Source organism: Pseudophryne corroboree, chromosome 1 (assembly GCF_028390025.1).
Source record: "Pseudophryne corroboree isolate aPseCor3 chromosome 1, aPseCor3.hap2, whole genome shotgun sequence".
NCBI lineage: Eukaryota > Metazoa > Chordata > Amphibia > Anura > Myobatrachidae > Pseudophryne > Pseudophryne corroboree.
The window spans coordinates 511,666,380-511,694,199 of record NC_086444.1 but is presented as its reverse complement, the minus strand read 5'-3'; the positions used below and the strand labels follow the sequence as shown (position 1 = coordinate 511,694,199).

The window sequence follows — 27,820 nt, the reverse complement described above, 5'->3', positions numbered from 1 at the left end:
AATTGATGCTTTTTTTATGTTGTTTATTGAAAGAGATTTGCAGTGAGTGTTTGTCTAATTCTAAAGCCAATCTTTTCACAAGTAACAAGAAATAGAAACTGTAGAGCAAAGAAGAAAATTAATAACATTGTCAGAAGGGAGATTTGAACCCACGCCACGCAGCGCCTTAGACCGCTCGGCCATCCTGACACATGAAACCACCGCTTTTTGAAAAGATGTATATTATGAAATAACCTATCTATAGTTACAATGACAATGTTGCTATTAAAACTGTTAATTTAAAAACTAGATATGAATTGCTTTTCTATTCATTTTAAAGAGGTTTCTAGTTGGCTTTACAATAAAAGTAAGTTTTGTTTTCCATGTTCAGGGTTGGAATCCAAGGGTCTAGAGTTTGTTCTCTAATGGATTTTAACTCAGCAATGAAATTAAATTTGTGAATCTTGCACAGACTGGCTACTTAATTTAGCTCATGGGTTTAATTGGATGCCATTGTAGTGGACCCCAGTGGGGTTTCTGTTCATGACCATTGGCTGAGAAGAGCAGTTTTCTTAAGCCAAAGATATGGAGCCCTCATTCTGAATTTGTGAGATATTTTATTTTGCTACCTCTGTAAATAAAGAATTGTGGATCAAATAATAAAAATAATATGATATACACATATGTGGTTGGTTTCAAGCTCTTTTATCCAGGAAGAATACATTCTGATCTTTTATTGCAACATGGGAAATAATGAAATAATTGATGCATTTTTTATGTTGTAAATTGAAAGAGATTTGCAGTGAGTGTAAGTCTAATTCTAAAGTCAATCTTTTCACAAGTAACAAGAAATAGAAACTGTAGAGCAAAGAAGAAAATGAATAACATTGTCAGAAGTGGGATTTGAACCCAGGCCACGCAGCGCCTTAGACCGCTCGGCCATCCTCACACATGAAACCACTCCTTTTTAAAAAGATGTATATTATGAAATAACCTATCTATAGTTAAAATGACAATGTAGCTATTAAAACTGTTAATTTAAAAACTAAATATGAATTGCTTTTCCATTCATTTTAAAGAGGTTTCTAGTTGGCGTTACAATAAAAGTAAGTTTTGTTTTCCATGTTCAGGGTTGGAATCCAAGTGTCTAGAGTTTGTTCTCTAATGGATTTTAACTCAGCAATGAAATTAAATATGTGAATCTTGCACAAACTGGTTATTTAATTTAGCTCATGGGTTCGATTGGATGCCATTGTAGTGGACCCCAGTGGGGTTTTTGTTCATGACCATTGGCTGAGAAGAGCAGTTTTCTTAAGCCAAAGATATGGAGCCCTTATTCTGAATTTGTGAGATATTTTATTTTGCTACCTCTGTAAATAAAGAATTGTGGATCAAATAATAAAAATAATATGATATACACATATGTGGTTGGTTTCAAGCTCTTTTATCCAGGGAGAATACAATCTGATCTTTTATTGCAACATGGGAAATAATGAAATAATTGATGTATTTTTTATGTTGTAAATTGAAAGAGATTTGCAGTGAGTGTTTGTCTAATTCTAAAGCCAATCTTTTCACAAGTAACAAGAAATAGAAACTGTAGAGCAAAGAAGAAAATGAATAACATTGTCAGAAGTGGGATTTGAACCCAGGCCACTCAGCGCCTTAGACCGCTCGGCCATCCTGACACATGAAACCACTGCTTTTTGAAAAGATGTATATTATGAAATAACCTATCTATAGTTACAATGACAATGTTGCTATTAAAACTGTTAATTTAAAAAATAAATATGAATTGCTTTTCCATTCATTTTAAAGAGGTTTCTAGTTGGCGTTACAATAAAAGTAAGTTTTGTTTTCCATGTTCAGGGTTGGAATCCAAGTGTCTAGAGTTTGTTCTCTAATGGATTTTAACTCAGCAATGAAATGAAATTTGTGAATCTTGCACAAACTGGCTACTTAATTTAGCTCATGGGTTTGATTGGATGCCATTGTAGTGGACCCCAGTGGGGTTTCTGTTCATGACCATTGGCTGAGAAGAGCAGTTTTCTTAAGCCAAAGATATGGAGCCCTCATTCTGAATTTGTGAGATATTTTATTTTGCTACCTCTGTAAATAAAGAATTGTGGATAAAATAATAAAAATAATATGATATACACATATGTGGTTGGTTTCAAGCTCTTTTATCCAAGAAGAATACAATCTGATTTTTTATTGCAACATGGGAAATAATGAAATAATTGATGCATTTTTTATGTTGTAAATTGAAAGAGATTTGCAGTGAGTGTTTGTTTAATTCTAAAGTCAATCTTTTCACAAGTAACAAGAAATAGAAACTGTAGAGCAAAGAAGAAAATGAATAACATTGTCAGAAGTGGGATTTGAACCCACGCCTCCAGAGGAGACTGCGACCTGAACGCAGCGCCTTAGACCGCTCGGCCATCCTGACACATGAAGCCACTGCTTTTTGAAAAGATGTATATTATGAAATAACCTATCTATAGTTACAATGACAATGTTGCTATTAAAACTGTTAATTTAAAAACTAGATATGAATTGCTTTTCCATTCATTTTAAAGAGGTTTCTAGTTGGCGTTACAATAAAAGTAAGTTTTGTTTTCCATGTTCAGGGTTGGAATCCAAGTGTCTAGAGTTTGTTCCCTAATGGATTTTAACTCAGCAATGAAATGAAATTTGTGAATCTTGCACAAACTGGCTACTTAATTTAGCTCATGGGTTTGATTGGATGCCAATTTAGTGGACCCCAGTGGGGTTTCTGTTCATGACCATTGGCTGAGAAGAGCAGTTTTCTTAAGCCAAAGATATGGAGCCCTCATTCTGAATTTGTGAGATATTTTATTTTGCTACCTCTGTAAATAAAGAATTGTGGATCAAATAATAAAAATAATATGATATACACATATGTGGTTGGTTTCAAGCTCTTTTATTCAGGGAGAATACAATCTGATCTTTTATTGCAACATGGGAAATAATGAAATAATTGATGCATTTTTTATGTTGTAAATTGAAAGAGATTTGCAGTGAGTGTAAGTCTAATTCTAAAGTCAATCTTTTCACAAGTAACAAGAAATAGAAACTGTAGAGCAAAGAAGAAAATGAATAACATTGTCAGAAGTGGGATTTGAACCCACGCCTCCAGAGGAGACTGCGTCCTGAACGCAGTGCCTTAGACCGCTCGGCCATCCTGACACATGAAACCATTACTTTTTGAAAAGATGTATATTATGAAATAACCTATCTATACTTACAATGACAATGTTGCTATTAAAACTGTTAATTTAAAAACTAAATATGAATTGCTTTTCCATTCATTTTAAAGAGGTTTCTAGTTGGCGTTACAATAAAAGTAAGTTTTGTTTTCCATGTTCAGGGTTGGAATCCAAGTGTCTAGAGTTTGTTCTCTAATGGATTTTAACTCAGCAATGAAATTAAATATGTGAATCTTGCACAAACTGGTTATTTAATTTAGCTCATGGGTTCGATTGGATGCCATTGTAGTGGACCCCAGTGGGGTTTTTGTTCATGACCATTGGCTGAGAAGAGCAGTTTTCTTAAGCCAAAGATATGGAGCCCTCATTCTGAATTTGTGAGATATTTTATTTTGCTACCTCTGTAAATAAAGAATTGTGGATCAAATAATAAAAATAATATGATATACACATATGTGGTTGGTTTCAAGCTCTTTTATCCAGGGAGAATACAATCTGATCTTTTATTGCAACATGGGAAATAATGAAATAATTGATGCATTTTTTATGTTGTAAATTGAAAGAGATTTGCAGTGAGTGTTTGTCTAATTCTAAAGCCAATCTTTTCACAAGTAACAAGAAATAGAAACTGTAGAGCAAAGAAGAAAATGAATAACATTGTCAGAAGTGGGATTTGAACCCAGGCCACGCAGCGCCTTAGACCGCTCGGCCATCCTCACACATGAAACCACTCCTTTTTAAAAAGATGTATATTATGAAATAACCTATCTATAGTTACAATGACAATGTAGCTATTAAAACTGTTAATTTAAAAACTAGATATGAATTGCTTTTCCATTAATTTTAAAGAGGTTTCTAGTTGGCGTTACAATAAAAGTAAGTTTTGTTTTCCATGTTCAGGGTTGGAATCCAAGTGTCTAGAGTTTGTTCTCTAATGGATTTTAACTCAGCAATGAAATGAAATTTGTGAATCTTGCACAAACTGGCTACTTAATTTAGCTCATGGGTTTGATTGGATGCCATTGTAGTGGACCCCAGTGGGGTTTCTGTTCATGACCATTGGCTGAGAAGAGCAGTTTTCTTAAGCCAAAGATATGGAGCCCTCATTCTGAATTTGTGAGATATTTTATTTTGCTACCTCTGTAAATAAAGAATTGTGGATAAAATAATAAAAATAATATGATATACACATATGTGGTTGGTTTCAAGCTCTTTTATCCAGGAAGAATACAATCTGATCTTTTATTGCAACATGGGAAATAATGAAATAATTGATGCATTTTTTATGTTGTAAATTGAAAGAGATTTGCAGTGAGTGTTTGTCTAATTCTAAAGTCAATCTTTTCACAAGTAACAAGAAATAGAAACTGTAGAGCAAAGAAGAAAATGAATAACATTGTCAGAAGTGGGATTTGAACCCACGCCTCCAGAGGAGACTGCGACCTGAACGCAGCGCCTTAGACCGCTCGGCCATCCTGACACATGAAACCACTGCTTTTTGAAAAGATGTATATTATGAAATAACCTATCTATAGTTACAATGACAATGTTGCTATTAAAACTGTTAATTTAAAAACTAGATATGAATTGCTTTTCCATTCATTATAAAGAGGTTTCTAGTTGGCGTTACAATAAAAGTAAGTTTTGTTTTCCATGTTCAGGGTTGGAATCCAAGTGTCTAGAGTTTGTTCTCTAATGGATTTTAACTCAGCAATGAAATGAAATTTGTGAATCTTGCACAAACTGGCTACTTAATTTAGCTCATGGGTTTGATTGGATGCCATTGTAGTGGACCCCAGTGGGGTTTCTGTTCATGACCATTGGCTGAGAAGAGCAGTTTTCTTAAGCCAAAGATATGGAGCCCTCATTCTGAATTTGTGAGATATTTTATTTTGCTACCTCTGTAAATAAAGAATTGTTGATCAAATAATAAAAATAATATGAGATACACATATGTGGTTGGTTTCAAGCTCTTTTATCCAGGGAGAATACAATCTGATCTTTTATTGCAACATGGGAAATAATGAAATAATTGATGCATTTTTTATGTTGTAAATTGAAAGAGATTTGCAGTGAGTGTTTGTCTAATTCTAAAGCCAATCTTTTCACAAGTAACAAGAAATAGAAACTGTAGAGCAAAGAAGAAAATGAATAACATTGTCAGAAGTGGGATTTGAACCCAGGCCACTCAGCGCCTTAGACCGCTCGGCCATCCTCACACATGAAACCACTCCTTTTTAAAAAGATGTATATTATGAAATAACCTATCTATAGTTACAATGACAATGTAGCTATTAAAACTGTTCATTTAAAAACTAGATATGAATTGCTTTTCCATTAATTTTAAAGAGGTTTCTAGTTGGCGTTACAATAAAAGTAAGTTTTGTTTTCCATGTTCAGGGTTGGAATCCAAGTGTCTAGAGTTTGTTCTCTAATGGATTTTAACTCAGCAATGAAATGAAATTTGTGAATCTTGCACAAACTGGCTACTTAATTTAGCTCATGGGTTTGATTGGATGCCATTGTAGTGGACCCCAGTGGGGTTTCTGTTCATGACCATTGGCTGAGAAGAGGAGTTTTCTTAAGCCAAAGATATGGAGCCCTCATTCTGAATTTGTGAGATATTTTATTTTGCTACCTGTGTAAATAAAGAATTGTGGATCAAATAATAAAAATAATATGATATACACATATGTGGTTGGTTTCAAGCTCTTTTATCCAGGGAGAATACAATCTGATCTTTTATTGCAACATGGGAAATAATGAAATAATTGATGTATTTTTTATGTTGTAAATTGAAAGAGATTTGCAGTGAGTGTTTGTCTAATTCTAAAGCCAATCTTTTCACAAGTAACAAGAAATAGAAACTGTAGAGCAAAGAAGAAAATGAATAACATTGTCAGAAGTGGGATTTGAACCCAGGCCACTCAGCGCCTTAGATCGCTCGGCCATCCTGACACATGAAACCACTGCTTTTTGAAAAGATGTATATTATGAAATAACCTATCTATAGTTACAATGACAATGTTGCTATTAAAACTGTTAATTTAAAAAATAAATATGAATTGCTTTTCCATTCATTTTAAAGAGGTTTCTAGTTGGCGTTACAATAAAAGTAAGTTTTGTTTTCCATGTTCAGGGTTGGAATCCAAGTGTCTAGAGTTTGTTCTCTAATGGATTTTAACTCAGCAATGAAATGAAATTTGTGAATCTTGCACAAACTGGCTACTTAATTTAGCTCATGGGTTTGATTGGATGCCATTGTAGTGGACCCCAGTGGGGTTTCTGTTCATGACCATTGGCTGAGAAGAGGAGTTTTCTTAAGCCAAAGATATGGAGCCCTCATTCTGAATTTGTGAGATATTTTATTTTGCTACCTCTGTAAATAAAGAATTGTGGATAAAATAATAAAAATAATATGATATACACATATGTGGTTGGTTTCAAGCTCTTTTATCCAAGAAGAATACAATCTGATTTTTTATTGCAACATGGGAAATAATGAAATAATTGATGCATTTTTTATGTTGTAAATTGAAAGAGATTTGCAGTGAGTGTTTGTTTAATTCTAAAGTCAATCTTTTCACAAGTAACAAGAAATAGAAACTGTAGAGCAAAGAAGAAAATGAATAACATTGTCAGAAGTGGGATTTGAACCCACGCCTCCAGAGGAGACTGCGACCTGAACGCAGCGCCTTAGACCGCTCGGCCATCCTGACACATGAAGCCACTGCTTTTTGAAAAGATGTATATTATGAAATAACCTATCTATAGTTACAATGACAATGTTGCTATTAAAACTGTTAATTTAAAAACTAGATATGAATTGCTTTTCCATTCATTTTAAAGAGGTTTCTAGTTGGCGTTACAATAAAAGTAAGTTTTGTTTTCCATGTTCAGGGTTGGAATCCAAGTGTCTAGAGTTTGTTCCCTAATGGATTTTAACTCAGCAATGAAATGAAATTTGTGAATCTTGCACAAACTGGCTACTTAATTTAGCTCATGGGTTTGATTGGATGCCAATTTAGTGGACCCCAGTGGGGTTTCTGCTCATGACCATTGGCTGAGAAGAGCAGTTTTCTTAAGCCAAAGATATGGAGCCCTCATTCTGAATTTGTGAGATATTTTATTTTGCTACCTCTGTAAATAAAGAATTGTGGATCAAATAATAAAAATAATATGATATACACATATGTGGTTGGTTTCAAGCTCTTTTATTCAGGGAGAATACAATCTGATCTTTTATTGCAACATGGGAAATAATGAAATAATTGATGCATTTTTTATGTTGTAAATTGAAAGAGATTTGCAGTGAGTGTAAGTCTAATTCTAAAGTCAATCTTTTCACAAGTAACAAGAAATAGAAACTGTAGAGCAAAGAAGAAAATGAATAACATTGTCAGAAGTGGGATTTGAACCCACGCCTCCAGAGGAGACTGCGACCTGAACGCAGTGCCTTAGACCGCTCGGCCATCCTGACACATGAAACCACTACTTTTTGAAAAGATGTATATTATGAAATAACCTATCTATACTTACAATGACAATGTTGCTATTAAAACTGTTAATTTAAAAACTAAATATGAATTGCTTTTCCATTCATTTTAAAGAGGTTTCTAGTTGGCGTTACAATAAAAGTAAGTTTTGTTTTCCATGTTCAGGGTTGGAATCCAAGTGTCTAGAGTTTGTTCTCTAATGGATTTTAACTCAGCAATGAAATTAAATATGTGAATCTTGCACAAACTGGTTATTTAATTTAGCTCATGGGTTCGATTGGATGCCATTGTAGTGGACCCCAGTGGGGTTTTTGTTCATGACCATTGGCTGAGAAGAGCAGTTTTCTTAAGCCAAAGATATGGAGCCCTCATTCTGAATTTGTGAGATATTTTATTTTGCTACCTCTGTAAATAAAGAATTGTGGATCAAATAATAAAAATAATATGATATACACATATGTGGTTGGTTTCAAGCTCTTTTATCCAGGGAGAATACAATCTGATCTTTTATTGCAACATGGGAAATAATGAAATAATTGATGCATTTTTTATGTTGTAAATTGAAAGAGATTTGCAGTGAGTGTTTGTCTAATTCTAAAGCCAATCTTTTCACAAGTAACAAGAAATAGAAACTGTAGAGCAAAGAAGAAAATGAATAACTTTGTCAGAAGTGGGTTTTGAACCCAGGCCACGCAGCGCCTTAGACCGCTCGGCCATCCTCACACATGAAACCACTCCTTTTTAAAAAGATGTATATTATGAAATAACCTATCTATAGTTACAATGACAATGTAGCTATTAAAACTGTTAATTTAAAAACTAGATATGAATTGCTTTTCCATTAATTTTAAAGAGGTTTCTAGTTGGCGTTACAATAAAAGTAAGTTTTGTTTTCCATGTTCAGGGTTGGAATCCAAGTGTCTAGAGTTTGTTCTCTAATGGATTTTAACTCAGCAATGAAATTAAATTGGTGAATCTTGCACAAACTGGCTACTTAATTTAGCTCATGGGTTTGATTGGATGCCATTGTAGTGGACCCCAGTGGGGTTTCTGTTCATGACCATTGGCTGAGAAGAGCAGTTTTCTTAAGCCAAAGATATGGAGCCCTCATTCTGAATTTGTGAGATATTTTATTTTGCTACCTCTGTAAATAAAGAATTGTGGATAAAATAATAAAAATAATATGATATACACATATGTGGTTGGTTTCAAGCTCTTTTATCCAGGAAGAATACAATCTGATCTTTTATTGCAACATGGGAAATAATGAAATAATTGATGCATTTTTTATGTTGTAAATTGAAAGAGATTTGCAGTGAGTGTTTGTCTAATTCTAAAGTCAATCTTTTCACAAGTAACAAGAAATAGAAACTGTAGAGCAAAGAAGAAAATGAATAACATTGTCAGAAGTGGGATTTGAACCCACGCCTCCAGAGGAGACTGCGACCTGAACGCAGCGCCTTAGACCGCTCGGCCATCCTGACACATGAAACCACTGCTTTTTGAAAAGATGTATATTATGAAATAACCTATCTATAGTTACAATGACAATGTTGCTATTAAAACTGTTAATTTAAAAACTAGATATGAATTGCTTTTCCATTCATTATAAAGAGGTTTCTAGTTGGCGTTACAATAAAAGTAAGTTTTGTTTTCCATGTTCAGGGTTGGAATCCAAGTGTCTAGAGTTTGTTCTCTAATGGATTTTAACTCAGCAATGAAATGAAATTTGTGAATCTTGCACAAACTGGCTACTTAATTTAGCTCATGGGTTTGATTGGATGCCATTGTAGTGGATCCCAGTGGGGTTTCTGTTCATGACCATTGGCTGAGAAGAGCAGTTTTCTTAAGCCAAAGATATGGAGCCCTCATTCTGAATTTGTGAGATATTTTATTTTGCTACCTCTGTAAATAAAGAATTGTGGATCAAATAATAAAAATAATATGATATACACATATGTGGTTGGTTTCAAGCTCTTTTATCCAGGGAGAATACAATCTGATCTTTTATTGCAACATGGGAAATAATGAAATAATTGATGCATTTTTTATGTTGTAAATTGAAAGAGATTTGCAGTGAGTGTTTGTCTAATTCTAAAGCCAATCTTTTCACAAGTAACAAGAAATAGAAACTGTAGAGCAAAGAAGAAAATGAATAACATTGTCAGAAGTGGGATTTGAACCCAGGCCACGCAGCGCCTTAGACCGCTCGGCCATCCTCACACATGAACCCACTCCTTTTTAAAAAGATGTATATTATGAAATAACCTATCTATAGTTACAATGACAATGTTGCTATTAAAACTGTTCATTTAAAAACTAGATATGAATTGCTTTTCCATTAATTTTAAAGAGGTTTCTAGTTGGCGTTACAATAAAAGTAAGTTTTGTTTTCCATGTTCAGGGTTGGAATCCAAGTGTCTAGAGTTTGTTCTCTAATGGATTTTAACTCAGCAATGAAATGAAATTTGTGAATCTTGCACAAACTGGCTACTTAATTTAGCTCATGGGTTTGATTGGATGCCATTGTAGTGGACCCCAGTGGGGTTTCTGTTCATGACCATTGGCTGAGAAGAGCAGTTTTCTTAAGCCAAAGATATGGAGCCCTCATTCTGAATTTGTGAGATATTTTATTTTGCTACCTCTGTAAATAAAGAATTGTGGATAAAATAATAAAAATAATATGATATACACATATGTGGTTGGTTTCAAGCTCTTTTATCCAAGAAGAATACAATCTGATTTTTTATTGCAACATGGGAAATAATGAAATAATTGATGCATTTTTTATGTTGTAAATTGAAAGAGATTTGCAGTGTGTTTGTTTAATTCTAAAGTCAATCTTTTCACAAGTAACAAGAAATAGAAACTGTAGAGCAAAGAAGAAAATGAATAACATTGTCAGAAGTGGGATTTGAACCCACGCCTCCAGAGGAGACTGCGACCTGAACGCAGCGCCTTAGACCGCTCGGCCATCCTGACACATGAAGCCACTGCTTTTTGAAAAGATGTATATTATGAAATAACCTATCTATAGTTACAATGACAATGTTGCTATTAAAACTGTTAATTTAAAAACTAGATATGAATTGCTTTTCCATTCATTTTAAAGAGGTTTCTAGTTGGCGTTACAATAAAAGTAAGTTTTGTTTTCCATGTTCAGGGTTGGAATCCAAGTGTCTAGAGTTTGTTCCCTAATGGATTTTAACTCAGCAATGAAATGAAATTTGTGAATCTTGCACAAACTGGCTACTTAATTTAGCTCATGGGTTTGATTGGATGCCAATTTAGTGGACCCCAGTGGGGTTTCTGTTCATGACCATTGGCTGAGAAGAGCAGTTTTCTTAAGCCAAAGATATGGAGCCCTCATTCTGAATTTGTGAGATATTTTATTTTGCTACCTCTGTAAATAAAGAATTGTGGATCAAATAATAAAAATAATATGATATACACATATGTGGTTGGTTTCAAGCTCTTTTATTCAGGGAGAATACAATCTGATCTTTTATTGCAACATGGGAAATAATGAAATAATTGATGCATTTTTTATGTTGTAAATTGAAAGAGATTTGCAGTGAGTGTAAGTCTAATTCTAAAGTCAATCTTTTCACAAGTAACAAGAAATAGAAACTGTAGAGCAAAGAAGAAAATGAATAACATTGTCAGAAGTGGGATTTGAACCCACACCTCCAGAGGAGACTGCGACCTGAACGCAGTGCCTTAGACTGCTCGGCCATCCTGACACATGAAACCACTACTTTTTTAAAAGATGTATATTATGAAATAACCTATCTATACTTACAATGACAATGTTGCTATTAAAACTGTTAATTTAAAAACTAAATATGAATTTCTTTTCCATTCATTTTAAAGAGGTTTCTAGTTGGCGTTACAATAAAAGTAAGTTTTGTTTTCCATGTTCAGGGTTGGAATCCAAGTGTCTAGAGTTTGCTCTCTAATGGATTTTAACTCAGCAATGAAATTAAATATGTGAATCTTGCACAAACTGGTTATTTAATTTAGCTCATGGGTTCGATTGGATGCCATTGTAGTGGACCCCAGTGGGGTTTTTGTTCATGACCATTGGCTGAGAAGAGCAGTTTTCTTAAGCCAAAGATATGGAGCCCTCATTCTGAATTTGTGAGATATTTTATTTTGCTACCTCTGTAAATAAAGAATTGTGGATCAAATAATAAAAATAATATGATATACACATATGTGGTTGGTTTCAAGCTCTTTTATCCAGGGAGAATACAATCTGATCTTTTATTGCAACATGGGAAATAATGAAATAATTGATGCATTTTTTATGTTGTAAATTGAAAGAGATTTGCAGTGAGTGTTTGTCTAATTCTAAAGCCAATCTTTTCACAAGTAACAAGAAATAGAAACTGTAGAGCAAAGAAGAAAATGAATAACATTGTCAGAAGTGGGATTTGAACCCAGGCCACGCAGCGCCTTAGACCGCTCGGCCATCCTCACACATGAAACCACTCCTTTTTAAAAAGATGTATATTATGAAATAACCTATCTATAGTTACAATGACAATGTAGCTATTAAAACTGTTAATTTAAAAACTAGATATGAATTGCTTTTCCATTAATTTTAAAGAGGTTTCTAGTTGGCGTTACAATAAAAGTAAGTTTTGTTTTCCATGTTCAGGGTTGGAATCCAAGTGTCTAGAGTTTGTTCTCTAATGGATTTTAACTCAGCAATGAAATGAAATTTGTGAATCTTGCACAAACTGGCTACTTAATTTAGCTCATGGGTTTGATTGGATGCCATTGTAGTGGACCCCAGTGGGGTTTCTGTTCATGACCATTGGCTGAGAAGAGCAGTTTTCTTAAGCCAAAGATATGGAGCCCTCATTCTGAATTTGTGAGATATTTTATTTTGCTACCTCTGTAAATAAAGAATTGTGGATCAAATAATAAAAATAATATGATATACACATATGTGGTTGGTTTCAAGTTCTTTTATCCAGGGAGAATACAATCTGATCTTTTATTGCAACATTGGAAATAATGAAATAATTGATGCATTTTTTTATGTTGTAAATTGAAAGAGATTTGCAGTGAGTGTTTGTCTAATTCTAAAGTCAATCTTTTCACAAGTAACAAGAAATAGAAACTGTAGAGCAAAGAAGAAAATGAATAACACTGTCAAAAGTGGTATTTGAACCCACGCCTTCAGAGGAGACTGCAACCTGAACGCAGAGCCTTAGACCGCTCGGCCATCCTGACACATGAAACCACTGCTGTTTGAAAAGATGTATATTATGAAATAACCTATCTATAGTTACAATGACAATGTTGCTATTAAAACTGTTAATTTAAAAATTAAATATGAATTGCTTTTCCATTCATTTTAAAGAGGTTTCTAGTTGGCGTTACAATAAAAGTAAGTTTTGTTTTCCATGTTCAGGGTTGGAATCCAAGTGTCTAGAGTTTGTTCTCTAATGGATTTTAACTCAGCAATGAAATGAAATTTGTGAATCTTGCACAAACTGGCTACTTAATTTAGCTCATGGGTTTGATTGGATGCCATTGTAGTGGACCCCAGTGGGGTTTCTGTTCATGACCATTGGCTGAGAAGAGCAGTTTTCTTAAGCCAAAGATATGGAGCCCTCATTCTGAATTTGTGAGATATTTTATTTTGCTACCTCTGTAAATAAAGAATTGTGGATAAAATAATAAAAATAATATGATATAAACATATGTGGTTGGTTTCAAGTTATTTTATCCAGGGAGAATACAATCTGATCTTTTATTGCAACATGGGAAATAATGAAATAATTGATGCATTTTTTATGTTGTAAATTGAAAGAGATTTGCAGTGAGTGTTTGTCTAATTCTAAAGTCAATCTTTTCACAAGTAACAAGAAATAGAAACTGTAGAGCAAAGAAGAAAATGAATAACACTGTCAAAAGTGGGATTTGAACCCACGCCTTCAGAGGAGACTGCAACCTGAACGCAGAGCCTTAGACCACTCGGCCATCCTGACACATGAAACCACTGCTGTTTGAAAAGATGTATATTATGAAATAACCTATCTATAGTTACAATGACAATGTTGCTATTAAAACTGTTAATTTAAAAATTAAATATGAATTGCTTTTCCATTCATTTTAAAGAGGTTTCTAGTTGGCGTTACAATAAAAGTAAGTTTTGTTTTCCATGTTCAGGGTTGGAATCCAAGTGTCTAGAGTTTGTTCTCTAATGGATTTTAACTCAGCAATGAAATTAAATTTGTGAATCTTGCACAAACTGGCTACTTAATTTAGCTCATGGGTTTGATTGGATGCCATTGTAGTGGACCCCAGTGGGGTTTCTGTTCATGACCATTGGCTGAGAAGAGCAGTTTTCTTAAGCCAAAGATATGGAGCCCTCATTCTGAATTTGTGAGATATTTTATTTTGCTACCTCTGTAAATAAAGAATTGTGGATCAAATAATAAAAATAATATGATATACACATATGTGGTTGGTTTCAAGCTCTTTTATCCAGGAAGAATACAATATGATCTTTTATTGCAACATGGGAAATAATGAAATAATTGATGCATTTTTTATGTTGTAAATTGAAAGAGATTTGCAGTGAGTGTAAGTCTAATTCTAAAGTCAATCTTTTCACAAGTAACAAGAAATAGAAACTGTAGAGCAAAGAAGAAAATGAATAACATTGTCAGAAATGGGATTTGAACCCACGCCTCCAGAGGAGACTGCGACCTGAACGCAGCGCCTTAGACTGCTCGGCCATCCTGACACATGAAACCACTGCTTTTTGAAAAGATGTATATTATGAAATAACCTATCTATAGTTACAATGACAATGTTGCTATTAAAACTGTTAATTTAAAAACTAGATATGAATTGCTTTTCCATTCATTTTAAAGAGGTTTCTAGTTGGCGTTACAATAAAAGTAAGTTTTGTTTTCCATGTTCAGGGTTGGAATCCAAGTGTCTAGAGTTTGTTCTCTAATGGATTTTAACTCAGCAATGAAATGAAATTTGTGAATCTTGCACAAACTGGCTACTTAATTTAGCTCATGGGTTTGATTGGATGACATTGTAGTGGACCCCAGTGGGGTTTCTGTTCATGACCATTGGCTGAGAAGAGCAGTTTTCTTAAGCCAAAGATATGGAGCCCTCATTCTGAATTTGTGAGATATTTTATTTTGCTACCTCTGTAAATAAAGAATTGTGGATCAAATAATAAAAATAATATGATATACACATATGTGGTTGGTTTCAAGCTCTTTTATCCAGGGATAATACAATCTGATCTTTTATTGCAACATGGGAAATAATGAAATAATTGATGCATTTTTTATGTTGTAAATTGAAAGAGATTTGCAGTGAGTGTTTGTCTAATTCTAAAGTCAATCTTTTCACAAGTAACAAGAAATAGAAACTGTAGAGCAAAGAAGAAAATGAATAACATTGTCAGAAGTGGGATTTGAACCCACGCCTCCAGAGGAGACTGCGACCTGAACGCAGTGCCTTAGACCGCTCGGCCATCCTGACACATGAAACCACTACTTTTTGAAAAGATGTATATTATGAAATAACCTATCTATACTTACAATGACAATGTTGCTATTAAAACTGTTAATTTAAAAACTAAATATGAATTGCTTTTCCATTCATTTTAAAGAGGTTTCTAGTTGGCGTTACAATAAAAGTAAGTTTTGTTTTCCATGTTCAGGGTTGGAATCCAAGTGTCTAGAGTTTGTTCTCTAATGGATTTTAACTCAGCAATGAAATTAAATATGTGAATCTTGCACAAACTGGTTATTTAATTTAGCTCATGGGTTCGATTGGATGCCATTGTAGTGGACCCCAGTGGGGTTTTTGTTCATGACCATTGGCTGAGAAGAGCAGTTTTCTTAAGCCAAAGATATGGAGCCCTCATTCTGAATTTGTGAGATATTTTATTTTGCTACCTCTGTAAATAAAGAATTGTGGATCAAATAATAAAAATAATATGATATACACATATGTGGTTGGTTTCAAGCTCTTTTATCCAGGGAGAATACAATCTGATCTTTTATTGCAACATGGGAAATAATGAAATAATTGATGCATTTTTTATGTTGTAAATTGAAAGAGATTTGCAGTGAGTGTTTGTCTAATTCTAAAGCCAATCTTTTCACAAGTAACAAGAAATAGAAACTGTAGAGCAAAGAAGAAAATGAATAACATTGTCAGAAGTGGGTTTTGAACCCAGGCCACGCAGCGCCTTAGACCGCTCGGCCATCCTCACACATGAAACCACTCCTTTTTAAAAAGATGTATATTATGAAATAACCTATCTATAGTTACAATGACAATGTAGCTATTAAAACTGTTAATTTAAAAACTAGATATGAATTGCTTTTCCATTAATTTTAAAGAGGTTTCTAGTTGGCGTTACAATAAAAGTAAGTTTTGTTTTCCATGTTCAGGGTTGGAATCCAAGTGTCTAGAGTTTGTTCTCTAATGGATTTTAACTCAGCAATGAAATTAAATTTGTGAATCTTGCACAAACTGGCTACTTAATTTAGCTCATGGGTTTGATTGGATGCCATTGTAGTGGACCCCAGTGGGGTTTCTGTTCATGACCATTGGCTGAGAAGAGCAGTTTTCTTAAGCCAAAGATATGGAGCCCTCATTCTGAATTTGTGAGATATTTTATTTTGCTACCTCTGTAAATAAAGAATTGTGGATAAAATAATAAAAATAATATGATATACACATATGTGGTTGGTTTCAAGCTCTTTTATCCAGGAAGAATACAATCTGATCTTTTATTGCAACATGGGAAATAATGAAATAATTGATGCATTTTTTATGTTGTAAATTGAAAGAGATTTGCAGTGAGTGTTTGTCTAATTCTAAAGTCAATCTTTTCACAAGTAACAAGAAATAGAAACTGTAGAGCAAAGAAGAAAATGAATAACATTGTCAGAAGTGGGATTTGAACCCACGCCTCCAGAGGAGACTGCGACCTGAACTCAGCGCCTTAGACCGCTCGGCCATCCTGACACATGAAACCACTGCTTTTTGAAAAGATGTATATTATGAAATAACCTATCTATAGTTACAATGACAATGTTGCTATTAAAACTGTTAATTTAAAAACTAGATATGAATTGCTTTTCCATTCATTATAAAGAGGTTTCTAGTTGGCGTTACAATAAAAGTAAGTTTTGTTTTCCATGTTCAGGGTTGGAATCCAAGTGTCTAGAGTTTGTTCTCTAATGGATTTTAACTCAGCAATGAAATGAAATTTGTGAATCTTGCACAAACTGGCTACTTAATTTAGCTCATGGGTTTGATTGGATGCCATTGTAGTGGATCCCAGTGGGGTTTCTGTTCATGACCATTGGCTGAGAAGAGCAGTTTTCTTAAGCCAAAGATATGGAGCCCTCATTCTGAATTTGTGAGATATTTTATTTTGCTACCTCTGTAAATAAAGAATTGTGGATCAAATAATAAAAATAATATGATATACACATATGTGGTTGGTTTCAAGCTCTTTTATCCAGGGAGAATACAATCTGATCTTTTATTGCAACATGGGAAATAATGAAATAATTGATGCATTTTTTATGTTGTAAATTGAAAGAGATTTGCAGTGAGTGTTTGTCTAATTCTAAAGCCAATCTTTTCACAAGTAACAAGAAATAGAAACTGTAGAGCAAAGAAGAAAATGAATAACATTGTCAGAAGTGGGATTTGAACCCAGGCCACGCAGCGCCTTAGACCGCTCGGCCATCCTCACACATGAACCCACTCCTTTTTAAAAAGATGTATATTATGAAATAACCTATCTATAGTTACAATGACAATGTAGCTATTAAAACTGTTCATTTAAAAACTAGATATGAATTGCTTTTCCATTAATTTTAAAGAGGTTTCTAGTTGGCGTTACAATAAAAGTAAGTTTTGTTTTCCATGTTCAGGGTTGGAATCCAAGTGTCTAGAGTTTGTTCCCTAATGGATTTTAACTCAGCAATGAAATGAAATTTGTGAATCTTGCACAAACTGGCTACTTAATTTAGCTCATGGGTTTGATTGGATGCCAATTTAGTGGACCCCAGTGGGGTTTCTGTTCATGACCATTGGCTGAGAAGAGCAGTTTTCTTAAGCCAAAGATATGGAGCCCTCATTCTGAATTTGTGAGATATTTTATTTTGCTACCTCTGTAAATAAAGAATTGTGGATCAAATAATAAAAATAATATGATATACACATATGTGGTTGGTTTCAAGCTCTTTTATTCAGGGAGAATACAATCTGATCTTTTATTGCAACATGGGAAATAATGAAATAATTGATGCATTTTTTATGTTGTAAATTGAAAGAGATTTGCAGTGAGTGTAAGTCTAATTCTAAAGTCAATCTTTTCACAAGTAACAAGAAATAGAAACTGTAGAGCAAAGAAGAAAATGAATAACATTGTCAGAAGTGGGATTTGAACCCACACCTCCAGAGGAGACTGCGACCTGAACGCAGTGCCTTAGACCGCTCGGCCATCCTGACACATGAAACCACTACTTTTTGAAAAGATGTATATTATGAAATAACCTATCTATACTTACAATGACAATGTTGCTATTAAAACTGTTAATTTAAAAACTAAATATGAATTTCTTTTCCATTCATTTTAAAGAGGTTTCTAGTTGGCGTTACAATAAAAGTAAGTTTTGTTTTCCATGTTCAGGGTTGGAATCCAAGTGTCTAGAGTTTGCTCTCTAATGGATTTTAACTCAGCAATGAAATTAAATATGTGAATCTTGCACAAACTGGTTATTTAATTTAGCTCATGGGTTCGATTGGATGCCATTGTAGTGGACCCCAGTGGGGTTTTTGTTCATGACCATTGGCTGAGAAGAGCAGTTTTCTTAAGCCAAAGATATGGAGCCCTCATTCTGAATTTGTGAGATATTTTATTTTGCTACCTCTGTAAATAAAGAATTGTGGATCAAATAATAAAAATAATATGATATACACATATGTGGTTGGTTTCAAGCTCTTTTATCCAGGGAGAATACAATCTGATCTTTTATTGCAACATGGGAAATAATGAAATAATTGATGCATTTTTTATGTTGTAAATTGAAAGAGATTTGCAGTGAGTGTTTGTCTAATTCTAAAGCCAATCTTTTCACAAGTAACAAGAAATAGAAACTGTAGAGCAAAGAAGAAAATGAATAACATTGTCAGAAGTGGGATTTGAACCCAGGCCACGCAGCGCCTTAGACCGCTCGGCCATCCTCACACATGAAACCACTCCTTTTTAAAAAGATGTATATTATGAAATAACCTATCTATAGTTACAATGACAATGTAGCTATTAAAACTGTTAATTTAAAAACTAGATATGAATTGCTTTTCCATTAATTTTAAAGAGGTTTCTAGTTGGCGTTACAATAAAAGTAAGTTTTGTTTTCCATGTTCAGGGTTGGAATCCAAGTGTCTAGAGTTTGTTCTCTAATGGATTTTAACTCAGCAATGAAATGAAATTTGTGAATCTTGCACAAACTGGCTACTTAATTTAGCTCATGGGTTTGATTGGATGCCATTGTAGTGGACCCCAGTGGGGTTTCTGTTCATGACCATTGGCTGAGAAGAGCAGTTTTCTTAAGCCAAAGATATGGAGCCCTCATTCTGAATTTGTGAGATATTTTATTTTGCTACCTCTGTAAATAAAGAATTGTGGATAAAATAATAAAAATAATATGATATACACATATGTGGTTGGTTTCAAGTTCTTTTATCCAGGGAGAATACAATCTGATCTTTTATTGCAACATTGGAAATAATGAAATAATTGATGCATTTTTTTATGTTGTAAATTGAAAGAGATTTGCAGTGAGTGTTTGTCTAATTCTAAAGTCAATCTTTTCACAAGTAACAAGAAATAGAAACTGTAGAGCAAAGAAGAAAATGAATAACACTGTCAAAAGTGGTATTTGAACCCACGCCTTCAGAGGAGACTGCAACCTGAACGCAGAGCCTTAGACCGCTCGGCCATCCTGACACATGAAACCACTGCTGTTTGAAAAGATGTATATTATGAAATAACCTATCTATAGTTACAATGACAATGTTGCTATTAAAACTGTTAATTTAAAAATTAAATATGAATTGCTTTTCCATTCATTTTAAAGAGGTTTCTAGTTGGCGTTACAATAAAAGTAAGTTTTGTTTTCCATGTTCAGGGTTGGAATCCAAGTGTCTAGAGTTTGTTCTCTAATGGATTTTAACTCAGCAATGAAATGAAATTTGTGAATCTTGCACAAACTGGCTACTTAATTTAGCTCATGGGTTTGATTGGATGCCATTGTAGTGGACCCCAGTGGGGTTTCTGTTCATGACCATTGGCTGAGAAGAGCAGTTTTCTTAAGCCAAAGATATGGAGCCCTCATTCTGAATTTGTGAGATATTTTATTTTGCTACCTCTGTAAATAAAGAATTGTGGATAAAATAATAAAAATAATATGATATAAACATATGTGGTTGGTTTCAAGTTATTTTATCCAGGGAGAATACAATCTGATCTTTTATTGCAACATGGGAAATAATGAAATAATTGATGCATTTTTTATGTTGTAAATTGAAAGAGATTTGCAGTGAGTGTTTGTCTAATTCTAAAGTCAATCTTTTCACAAGTAACAAGAAATAGAAACTGTAGAGCAAAGAAGAAAATGAATAACACTGTCAAAAGTGGGATTTGAACCCACGCCTTCAGAGGAGACTGCAACCTGAACGCAGAGCCTTAGACCACTCGGCCATCCTGACACATGAAACCACTGCTGTTTGAAAAGATGTATATTATGAAATAACCTATCTATAGTTACAATGACAATGTTGCTATTAAAACTGTTAATTTAAAAATTAAATATGAATTGCTTTTCCATTCATTTTAAAGAGGTTTCTAGTTGGCGTTACAATAAAAGTAAGTTTTGTTTTCCATGTTCAGGGTTGGAATCCAAGTGTCTAGAGTTTGTTCTCTAATGGATTTTAACTCAGCAATGAAATGAAATTTGTGAATCTTGCACAAACTGGCTACTTAATTTAGCTCATGGGTTTGATTGGATGCCATTGTAGTGGACCCCAGTGGGGTTTCTGTTCATGACCATTGGCTGAGAAGAGCAGTTTTCTTAAGCCAAAGATATGGAGCCCTCATTCTGAATTTGTGAGATATTTTATTTTGCTACCTCTGTAAATAAAGAATTGTGGATCAAATAATAAAAATAATATGATATACACATATGTGGTTGGTTTCAAGCTCTTTTATCCAGGAAGAATACAATATGATCTTTTATTGCAACATGGGAAATAATGAAATAATTGATGCATTTTTTATGTTGTAAATTGAAAGAGATTTGCAGTGAGTGTAAGTCTAATTCTAAAGTCAATCTTTTCACAAGTAACAAGAAATAGAAACTGTAGAGCAAAGAAGAAAATGAATAACATTGTCAGAAGTGGGATTTGAACCCACGCCTCCAGAGGAGACTGCGACCTGAACGCAGCGCCTTAGACCGCTCGGCCATCCTGACACATGAAACCACTGCTTTTTGAAAAGATGTATATTATGAAATAACCTATCTATAGTTACAATGACAATGTTGCTATTAAAACTGTTAATTTAAAAACTAGATATGAATTGCTTTTCCATTCATTTTAAAGAGGTTTCTAGTTGGCGTTACAATAAAAGTAAGTTTTGTTTTCCATGTTCAGGGTTGGAATCCAAGTGTCTAGAGTTTGTTCTCTAATGGATTTTAACTCAGCAATGAAATGAAATTTGTGAATCTTGCACAAACTGGCTACTTAATTTAGCTCATGGGTTTGATTGGATGACATTGTAGTGGACCCCAGTGGGGTTTCTGTTCATGACCATTGGCTGAGAAGAGCAGTTTTCTTAAGCCAAAGATATGGAGCCCTCATTCTGAATTTGTGAGATATTTTATTTTGCTACCTCTGTAAATAAAGAATTGTGGATCAAATAATAAAAATAATATGATATACACATATGTGGTTGGTTTCAAGCTCTTTTATCCAGGGATAATACAATCTGATCTTTTATTGCAACATGGGAAATAATGAAATAATTGATGCATTTTTTATGTTGTAAATTGAAAGAGATTTGCAGTGAGTGTTTGTCTAATTCTAAAGTCAATCTTTTCACAAGTAACAAGAAATAGAAACTGTAGAGCAAAGAAGAAAATGAATAACATTGTCAGAAGTGGGATTTGAACCCACGCCTCCAGAGGAGACTGCGACCTGAACGCAGCGCCTTAGACCGCTCGGCCATCTTGACACATGAAACAACTACTTTTTTAAAAGATGTATATTATGAAATAACCTATCTATAGTTACAATGACAATGTTGCTATTAAAACTGTTAATTTAAAAACTAAATATGAATTGCTTTTTCATTCATTTTAAAGAGGTTTCTAGTTGGCGTTACAATAAAAGTATGTTTTGTTTTCCATGTTCAGGGTTGGAATCCAAGTGTCTAGAGTTTGTTCTCTAATGGATTTTAACTCAGCAATGAAATTAAATTTGTGAATCTTGCACAAACTGGTTATTTAATTTAGCTCATGGGTTCGATTGGATGCCATTGTAGTGGACCCCAGTGGGGTTTCTGTTCATGACCATTGGCTGAGAAGAGCAGTTTTCTTAAGCCAAAGATATGGAGCCCTCATTCTGAATTTGTGAGATATTTTATTTTGCTACCTCTGTAAATAAAGAATTGTGGATCAAATAATAAAAATAATATGATATACACATATGTGGTTGGTTTCAAGCTCTTTTATCCAGGGAGAATACAATCTGATCTTTTATTGCAACATGGGAAATAATGAAATAATTGATGCATTTTTTATGTTGTAAATTGAAAGAGATTTGCAGTGAGTGTTTGTCTAATTCTAAAGCCAATCTTTTCACAAGTAACAAGAAATAGAAACTGTAGAGCAAAGAAGAAAATGAATAACATTGTCAGAAGTGGGATTTGAACCCAGGCCACCCAGCGCCTTAGACCGCTCGGCCATCCTGACACATGAAACCACTGCTTTTTGAAAAGATGTATATTATGAAATAACCTATCTATAGTTACAATGACAATGTTGCTATTAAAACTGTTAATTTAAAAACTAAATATGAATTGCTTTTCCATTCATTTTAAAGAGGTTTCTAGTTGGCGTTACAATAAAAGTAAGTTTTGTTTTCCATGTTCAGGGTTGGAATCCAAGTGTCTAGAGTTTGTTCTCTAATGGATTTTAACTCAGCAATGAAATTAAATTTGTGAATCTTGCACATACTGGTTATTTAATTTAGCTCATGGGTTCGATTGGATGCCATTGTAGTGGACCCCAGTGGGGTTTCTGTTCATGACCATTGGCTGAGAAGAGCAGTTTTCTTAAGCAAAAGATATGGAGCCCTCATTCTGAATTTGTGAGATATTTTATTTTGCTACCTCTGTAAATAAAGAATTGTGGATCAAATAATAAAAATAATATGATATACACATATGTGGTTGGTTTCAAGCTCTTTTATCCAGGGAGAATACAATCTGATCTTTTATTGCAACATGGGAAATAATGAAATAATTGATGCATTTTTTATGTTGTAAATTGAAAGAGATTTGCAGTGAGTGTTTGTCTAATTCTAAAGCCAATCTTTTCACAAGTAACAAGAAATAGAAACTGTAGAGCAAAGAAGAAAATGAATAACATTGTCAGAAGTGGGATTTGAACCCAGGCCACCCAGCGCCTTAGACCGCTCGGCCATCCTGACACATGAAACCACTGCTTTTTGAAAAGATGTATATTATGAAATAACCTATCTATAGTTACAATGACAATGTTGCTATTAAAACTGTTAATTTAAAAACTAAATATGAATTGCTTTTCCATTCATTTTAAAGAGGTTTCTAGTTGGCGTTACAATAAAAGTAAGTTTTGTTTTCCATGTTCAGGGTTGGAATCCAAGTGTCTAGAGTTTGTTCTCTAATGGATTTTAACTCAGCAATGAAATTAAATTTGTGAATCTTGCACAAACTGGCTACTTAATTTAGCTCATGGGTTTGATTGGATGCCATTGTAGTGGACCCCAGTGGGGTTTCTGTTCATGACCATTGGCTGAGAAGAGCAGTTTTCTTAAGCCAAAGATATGGAGCCCTCATTCTGAATTTGTGAGATATTTTATTTTGCTACCTCTGTAAATAAAGAATTGTGGATAAAATAATAAAAATAATATGATATACACATATGTGGTTGGTTTCAAGCTCTTTTATCCAGGAAGAATACAATCTGATCTTTTATTGCAACATGGGAAATAATGAAATAATTGATGCATTTTTTATGTTGTAAATTGAAAGAGATTTGCAGTGAGTGTTTGTCTAATTCTAAAGTCAATCTTTTCACAAGTAACAAGAAATAGAAACTGTAGAGCAAAGAAGAAAATGAATAACATTGTCAGAAGTGGGATTTGAACCCACGCCTCCAGAGGAGACTGCGACCTGAACGCAGCGCCTTAGACCGCTCGGCCATCCTGACACATGAAACCACTGCTTTTTGAAAAGATGTATATTATGAAATAACCTATCTATAGTTACAATGACAATGTTGCTATTAAAACTGTTAATTTAAAAACTAGATATGAATTGCTTTTCCATTCATTATAAAGAGGTTTCTAGTTGGCGTTACAATAAAAGTAAGTTTTGTTTTCCATGTTCAGGGTTGGAATCCAAGTGTCTAGAGTTTGTTCTCTAATGGATTTTAACTCAGCAATGAAATGAAATTTGTGAATCTTGCACAAACTGGCTACTTAATTTAGCTCATGGGTTTGATTGGATGCCATTGTAGTGGATCCAAGTGGGGTTTCTGTTCATGACCATTGGCTGAGAAGAGAAGTTTTCTTAAGCCAAAGATATGGAGCCCTCATTCTGAATTTGTGAGATATTTTATTTTGCTACCTCTGTAAATAAAGAATTGTGGATCAAATAATAAAAATAATATGATATACACATATGTGGTTGGTTTCAAGCTCTTTTATCCAGGGAGAATACAATCTGATCTTTTATTGCAACATGGGAAATAATGAAATAATTGATGCATTTTTTATGTTGTAAATTGAAAGAGATTTGCAGTGAGTGTTTGTCTAATTCTAAAGCCAATCTTTTCACAAGTAACAAGAAATAGAAACTGTAGAGCAAAGAAGAAAATGAATAACATTGTCAGAAGTGGGATTTGAACCCAGGCCACGCAGCGCCTTAGACCGCTCGGCCATCCTCACACATGAACCCACTCCTTTTTAAAAAGATGTATATTATGAAATAACCTATCTATAGTTACAATGACAATGTAGCTATTAAAACTGTTCATTTAAAAACTAGATATGAATTGCTTTTCCATTAATTTTAAAGAGGTTTCTAGTTGGCGTTACAATAAAAGTAAGTTTTGTTTTCCATGTTCAGGGTTGGAATCCAAGTGTCTAGAGTTTGTTCTCTAATGGATTTTAACTCAGCAATGAAATGAAATTTGTGAATCTTGCACAAACTGGCTACTTAATTTAGCTCATGGGTTTGATTGGATGCCATTGTAGTGGACCCCAGTGGGGTTTCTGTTCATGACCATTGGCTGAGAAGAGCAGTTTTCTTAAGCCAAAGATATGGAGCCCTCATTCTGAATTTGTGAGATATTTTATTTTGCTACCTCTGTAAATAAAGAATTGTGGATCAAATAATAAAAATAATATGATATACACATATGTGGTTGGTTTCAAGCTCTTTTATCCAGGGAGAATACAATCTGATCTTTTATTGCAACATGGGAAATAATGAAATAATTGATGTATTTTTTATGTTGTAAATTGAAAGAGATTTGCAGTGAGTGTTTGTCTAATTCTAAAGCCAATCTTTTCACAAGTAACAAGAAATAGAAACTGTAGAGCAAAGAAGAAAATGAATAACATTGTCAGAAGTGGGATTTGAACCCAGGCCACTCAGCGCCTTAGACCGCTCGGCCATCCTGACACATGAAACCACTGCTTTTTGAAAAGATGTATATTATGAAATAACCTATCTATAGTTACAATGACAATGTTGCTATTAAAACTGTTAATTTAAAAAATAAATATGAATTGCTTTTCCATTCATTTTAAAGAGGTTTCTAGTTGGCGTTACAATAAAAGTAAGTTTTGTTTTCCATGTTCAGGGTTGGAATCCAAGTGTCTAGAGTTTGTTCTCTAATGGATTTTAACTCAGCAATGAAATGAAATTTGTGAATCTTGCACAAACTGGCTACTTAATTTAGCTCATGGGTTTGATTGGATGCCATTGTAGTGGACCCCAGTGGGGTTTCTGTTCATGACCATTGGCTGAGAAGAGCAGTTTTCTTAAGCCAAAGATATGGAGCCCTCATTCTGAATTTGTGAGATATTTTATTTTGCTACCTCTGTAAATAAAGAATTGTGGATAAAATAATAAAAATAATATGATATACACATATGTGGTTGGTTTCAAGCTCTTTTATCCAAGAAGAATACAATCTGATCTTTTATTGCAACATGGGAAATAATGAAATAATTGATGCATTTTTTATGTTGTAAATTGAAAGAGATTTGCAGTGAGTGTTTGTCTAATTCTAAAGTCAATCTTTTCACAAGTAACAAGAAATAGAAACTGTAGAGCAAAGAAGAAAATGAATAACATTGTCAGAAGTGGGATTTGAACCCACGCCTCCAGAGGAGACTGCGACCTGAACGCAGCGCCTTAGACCGCTCGGCCATCCTGACACATGAAACCACTGCTTTTTGAAAAGATGTATATTATGAAATAACCTATCTATAGTTACAATGACAATGTTGCTATTAAAACTGTTAATTTAAAAACTAGATATGAATTGCTTTTCCTTTCATTATAAAGAGGTTTCTAGTTGGCGTTACAATAAAAGTAAGTTTTGTTTTCCATGTTCAGGGTTGGAATCCAAGTGTCTAGAGTTTGTTCTCTAATGGATTTTAACTCAGCAATGAAATGAAATTTGTGAATCTTGCACAAACTGGCTACTTAATTTAGCTCATGGGTTTGATTGGATGCCATTGTAGTGGATCCCAGTGGGGTTTCTGTTCATGACCATTGGCTGAGAAGAGCAGTTTTCTTAAGCCAAAGATATGGAGCCCTCATTCTGAATTTGTGAGATATTTTATTTTGCTACCTCTGTAAATAAAGAATTGTGGATCAAATAATAAAAATAATATGATATACACATATGTGGTTGGTTTCAAGCTCTTTTATCCAGGGATAATACAATCTGATCTTTTATTGCAACATGGGAAATAATGAAATAATTGATGCATTTTTTATGTTGTAAATTGAAAGAGATTTGCAGTGAGTGTTTGTCTAATTCTAAAGTCAATCTTTTCACAAGTAACAAGAAATAGAAACTGTAGAGCAAAGAAGAAAATTAATAACATTGTCAGAAGTGGGATTTGAACCCACGCCTCCAGAGGAGACTGCGACCTGAACGCAGTGCCTTAGACCGCTCGGCCATCCTGACACATGAAACCACTACTTTTTGAAAAGATGTATATTATGAAATAACCTATCTATACTTACAATGACAATGTTGCTATTAAAACTGTTAATTTAAAAACTAAATATGAATTGCTTTTCCATTCATTTTAAAGAGGTTTCTAGTTGGCGTTACAATAAAAGTAAGTTTTGTTTTCCATGTTCAGGGTTGGAATCCAAGTGTCTAGAGTTTGTTCTCTAATGGATTTTAACTCAGCAATGAAATTAAATATGTGAATCTTGCACAAACTGGTTATTTAATTTAGCTCATGGGTTCGATTGGATGCCATTGTAGTGGACCCCAGTGGGGTTTTTGTTCATGACCATTGGCTGAGAAGAGCAGTTTTCTTAAGCCAAAGATATGGAGCCCTCATTCTGAATTTGTGAGATATTTTATTTTGCTACCTCTGTAAATAAAGAATTGTGGATCAAATAATAAAAATAATATGATATACACATATGTGGTTGGTTTCAAGCTCTTTTATCCAGGGAGAATACAATCTGATCTTTTATTGCAACATGGGAAATAATGAAATAATTGATGCATTTTT

At 33.8% G+C, this 27,820-nt stretch overlaps 19 non-coding genes across 19 annotated transcripts; all 19 read right to left on the bottom strand.

The window, feature by feature from the left end:
- Positions 1-2,345: 2,345 nt before the first annotated feature.
- TRNAL-CAG (transfer RNA leucine (anticodon CAG)) lies at positions 2,346-2,428 on the bottom strand. Its single transcript has one exon. It is a non-coding gene; the product is annotated as a tRNA-Leu (tRNA).
- A 678-nt stretch (positions 2,429-3,106) lies between these two features.
- On the bottom strand, positions 3,107-3,189 carry TRNAL-CAG (transfer RNA leucine (anticodon CAG)). The gene has a single exon. It is a non-coding gene; the product is annotated as a tRNA-Leu (tRNA).
- Positions 3,190-4,606: 1,417 nt separating this feature from the next.
- On the bottom strand, positions 4,607-4,689 carry TRNAL-CAG (transfer RNA leucine (anticodon CAG)). The gene has a single exon. It is a non-coding gene; the product is annotated as a tRNA-Leu (tRNA).
- A 2,156-nt stretch (positions 4,690-6,845) lies between these two features.
- TRNAL-CAG (transfer RNA leucine (anticodon CAG)) lies at positions 6,846-6,928 on the bottom strand. The gene has a single exon. It is a non-coding gene; the product is annotated as a tRNA-Leu (tRNA).
- A 678-nt stretch (positions 6,929-7,606) lies between these two features.
- Positions 7,607-7,689, bottom strand: TRNAL-CAG (transfer RNA leucine (anticodon CAG)). The gene has a single exon. It is a non-coding gene; the product is annotated as a tRNA-Leu (tRNA).
- A 1,417-nt stretch (positions 7,690-9,106) lies between these two features.
- On the bottom strand, positions 9,107-9,189 carry TRNAL-CAG (transfer RNA leucine (anticodon CAG)). The gene has a single exon. It is a non-coding gene; the product is annotated as a tRNA-Leu (tRNA).
- Positions 9,190-10,604: 1,415 nt separating this feature from the next.
- TRNAL-CAG (transfer RNA leucine (anticodon CAG)) lies at positions 10,605-10,687 on the bottom strand. The gene has a single exon. It is a non-coding gene; the product is annotated as a tRNA-Leu (tRNA).
- A 678-nt stretch (positions 10,688-11,365) lies between these two features.
- Positions 11,366-11,448, bottom strand: TRNAL-CAG (transfer RNA leucine (anticodon CAG)). Its single transcript has one exon. It is a non-coding gene; the product is annotated as a tRNA-Leu (tRNA).
- A 2,179-nt stretch (positions 11,449-13,627) lies between these two features.
- Positions 13,628-13,710, bottom strand: TRNAL-CAG (transfer RNA leucine (anticodon CAG)). Its single transcript has one exon. It is a non-coding gene; the product is annotated as a tRNA-Leu (tRNA).
- Positions 13,711-14,388: 678 nt separating this feature from the next.
- On the bottom strand, positions 14,389-14,471 carry TRNAL-CAG (transfer RNA leucine (anticodon CAG)). The gene has a single exon. It is a non-coding gene; the product is annotated as a tRNA-Leu (tRNA).
- A 678-nt stretch (positions 14,472-15,149) lies between these two features.
- Positions 15,150-15,232, bottom strand: TRNAL-CAG (transfer RNA leucine (anticodon CAG)). Its single transcript has one exon. It is a non-coding gene; the product is annotated as a tRNA-Leu (tRNA).
- A 1,417-nt stretch (positions 15,233-16,649) lies between these two features.
- Positions 16,650-16,732, bottom strand: TRNAL-CAG (transfer RNA leucine (anticodon CAG)). Its single transcript has one exon. It is a non-coding gene; the product is annotated as a tRNA-Leu (tRNA).
- A 1,417-nt stretch (positions 16,733-18,149) lies between these two features.
- On the bottom strand, positions 18,150-18,232 carry TRNAL-CAG (transfer RNA leucine (anticodon CAG)). The gene has a single exon. It is a non-coding gene; the product is annotated as a tRNA-Leu (tRNA).
- A 2,179-nt stretch (positions 18,233-20,411) lies between these two features.
- TRNAL-CAG (transfer RNA leucine (anticodon CAG)) lies at positions 20,412-20,494 on the bottom strand. Its single transcript has one exon. It is a non-coding gene; the product is annotated as a tRNA-Leu (tRNA).
- A 678-nt stretch (positions 20,495-21,172) lies between these two features.
- Positions 21,173-21,255, bottom strand: TRNAL-CAG (transfer RNA leucine (anticodon CAG)). The gene has a single exon. It is a non-coding gene; the product is annotated as a tRNA-Leu (tRNA).
- A 678-nt stretch (positions 21,256-21,933) lies between these two features.
- TRNAL-CAG (transfer RNA leucine (anticodon CAG)) lies at positions 21,934-22,016 on the bottom strand. Its single transcript has one exon. It is a non-coding gene; the product is annotated as a tRNA-Leu (tRNA).
- A 2,156-nt stretch (positions 22,017-24,172) lies between these two features.
- Positions 24,173-24,255, bottom strand: TRNAL-CAG (transfer RNA leucine (anticodon CAG)). Its single transcript has one exon. It is a non-coding gene; the product is annotated as a tRNA-Leu (tRNA).
- Positions 24,256-26,411: 2,156 nt separating this feature from the next.
- TRNAL-CAG (transfer RNA leucine (anticodon CAG)) lies at positions 26,412-26,494 on the bottom strand. Its single transcript has one exon. It is a non-coding gene; the product is annotated as a tRNA-Leu (tRNA).
- Positions 26,495-27,172: 678 nt separating this feature from the next.
- Positions 27,173-27,255, bottom strand: TRNAL-CAG (transfer RNA leucine (anticodon CAG)). The gene has a single exon. It is a non-coding gene; the product is annotated as a tRNA-Leu (tRNA).
- Positions 27,256-27,820: the final 565 nt, after the last annotated feature.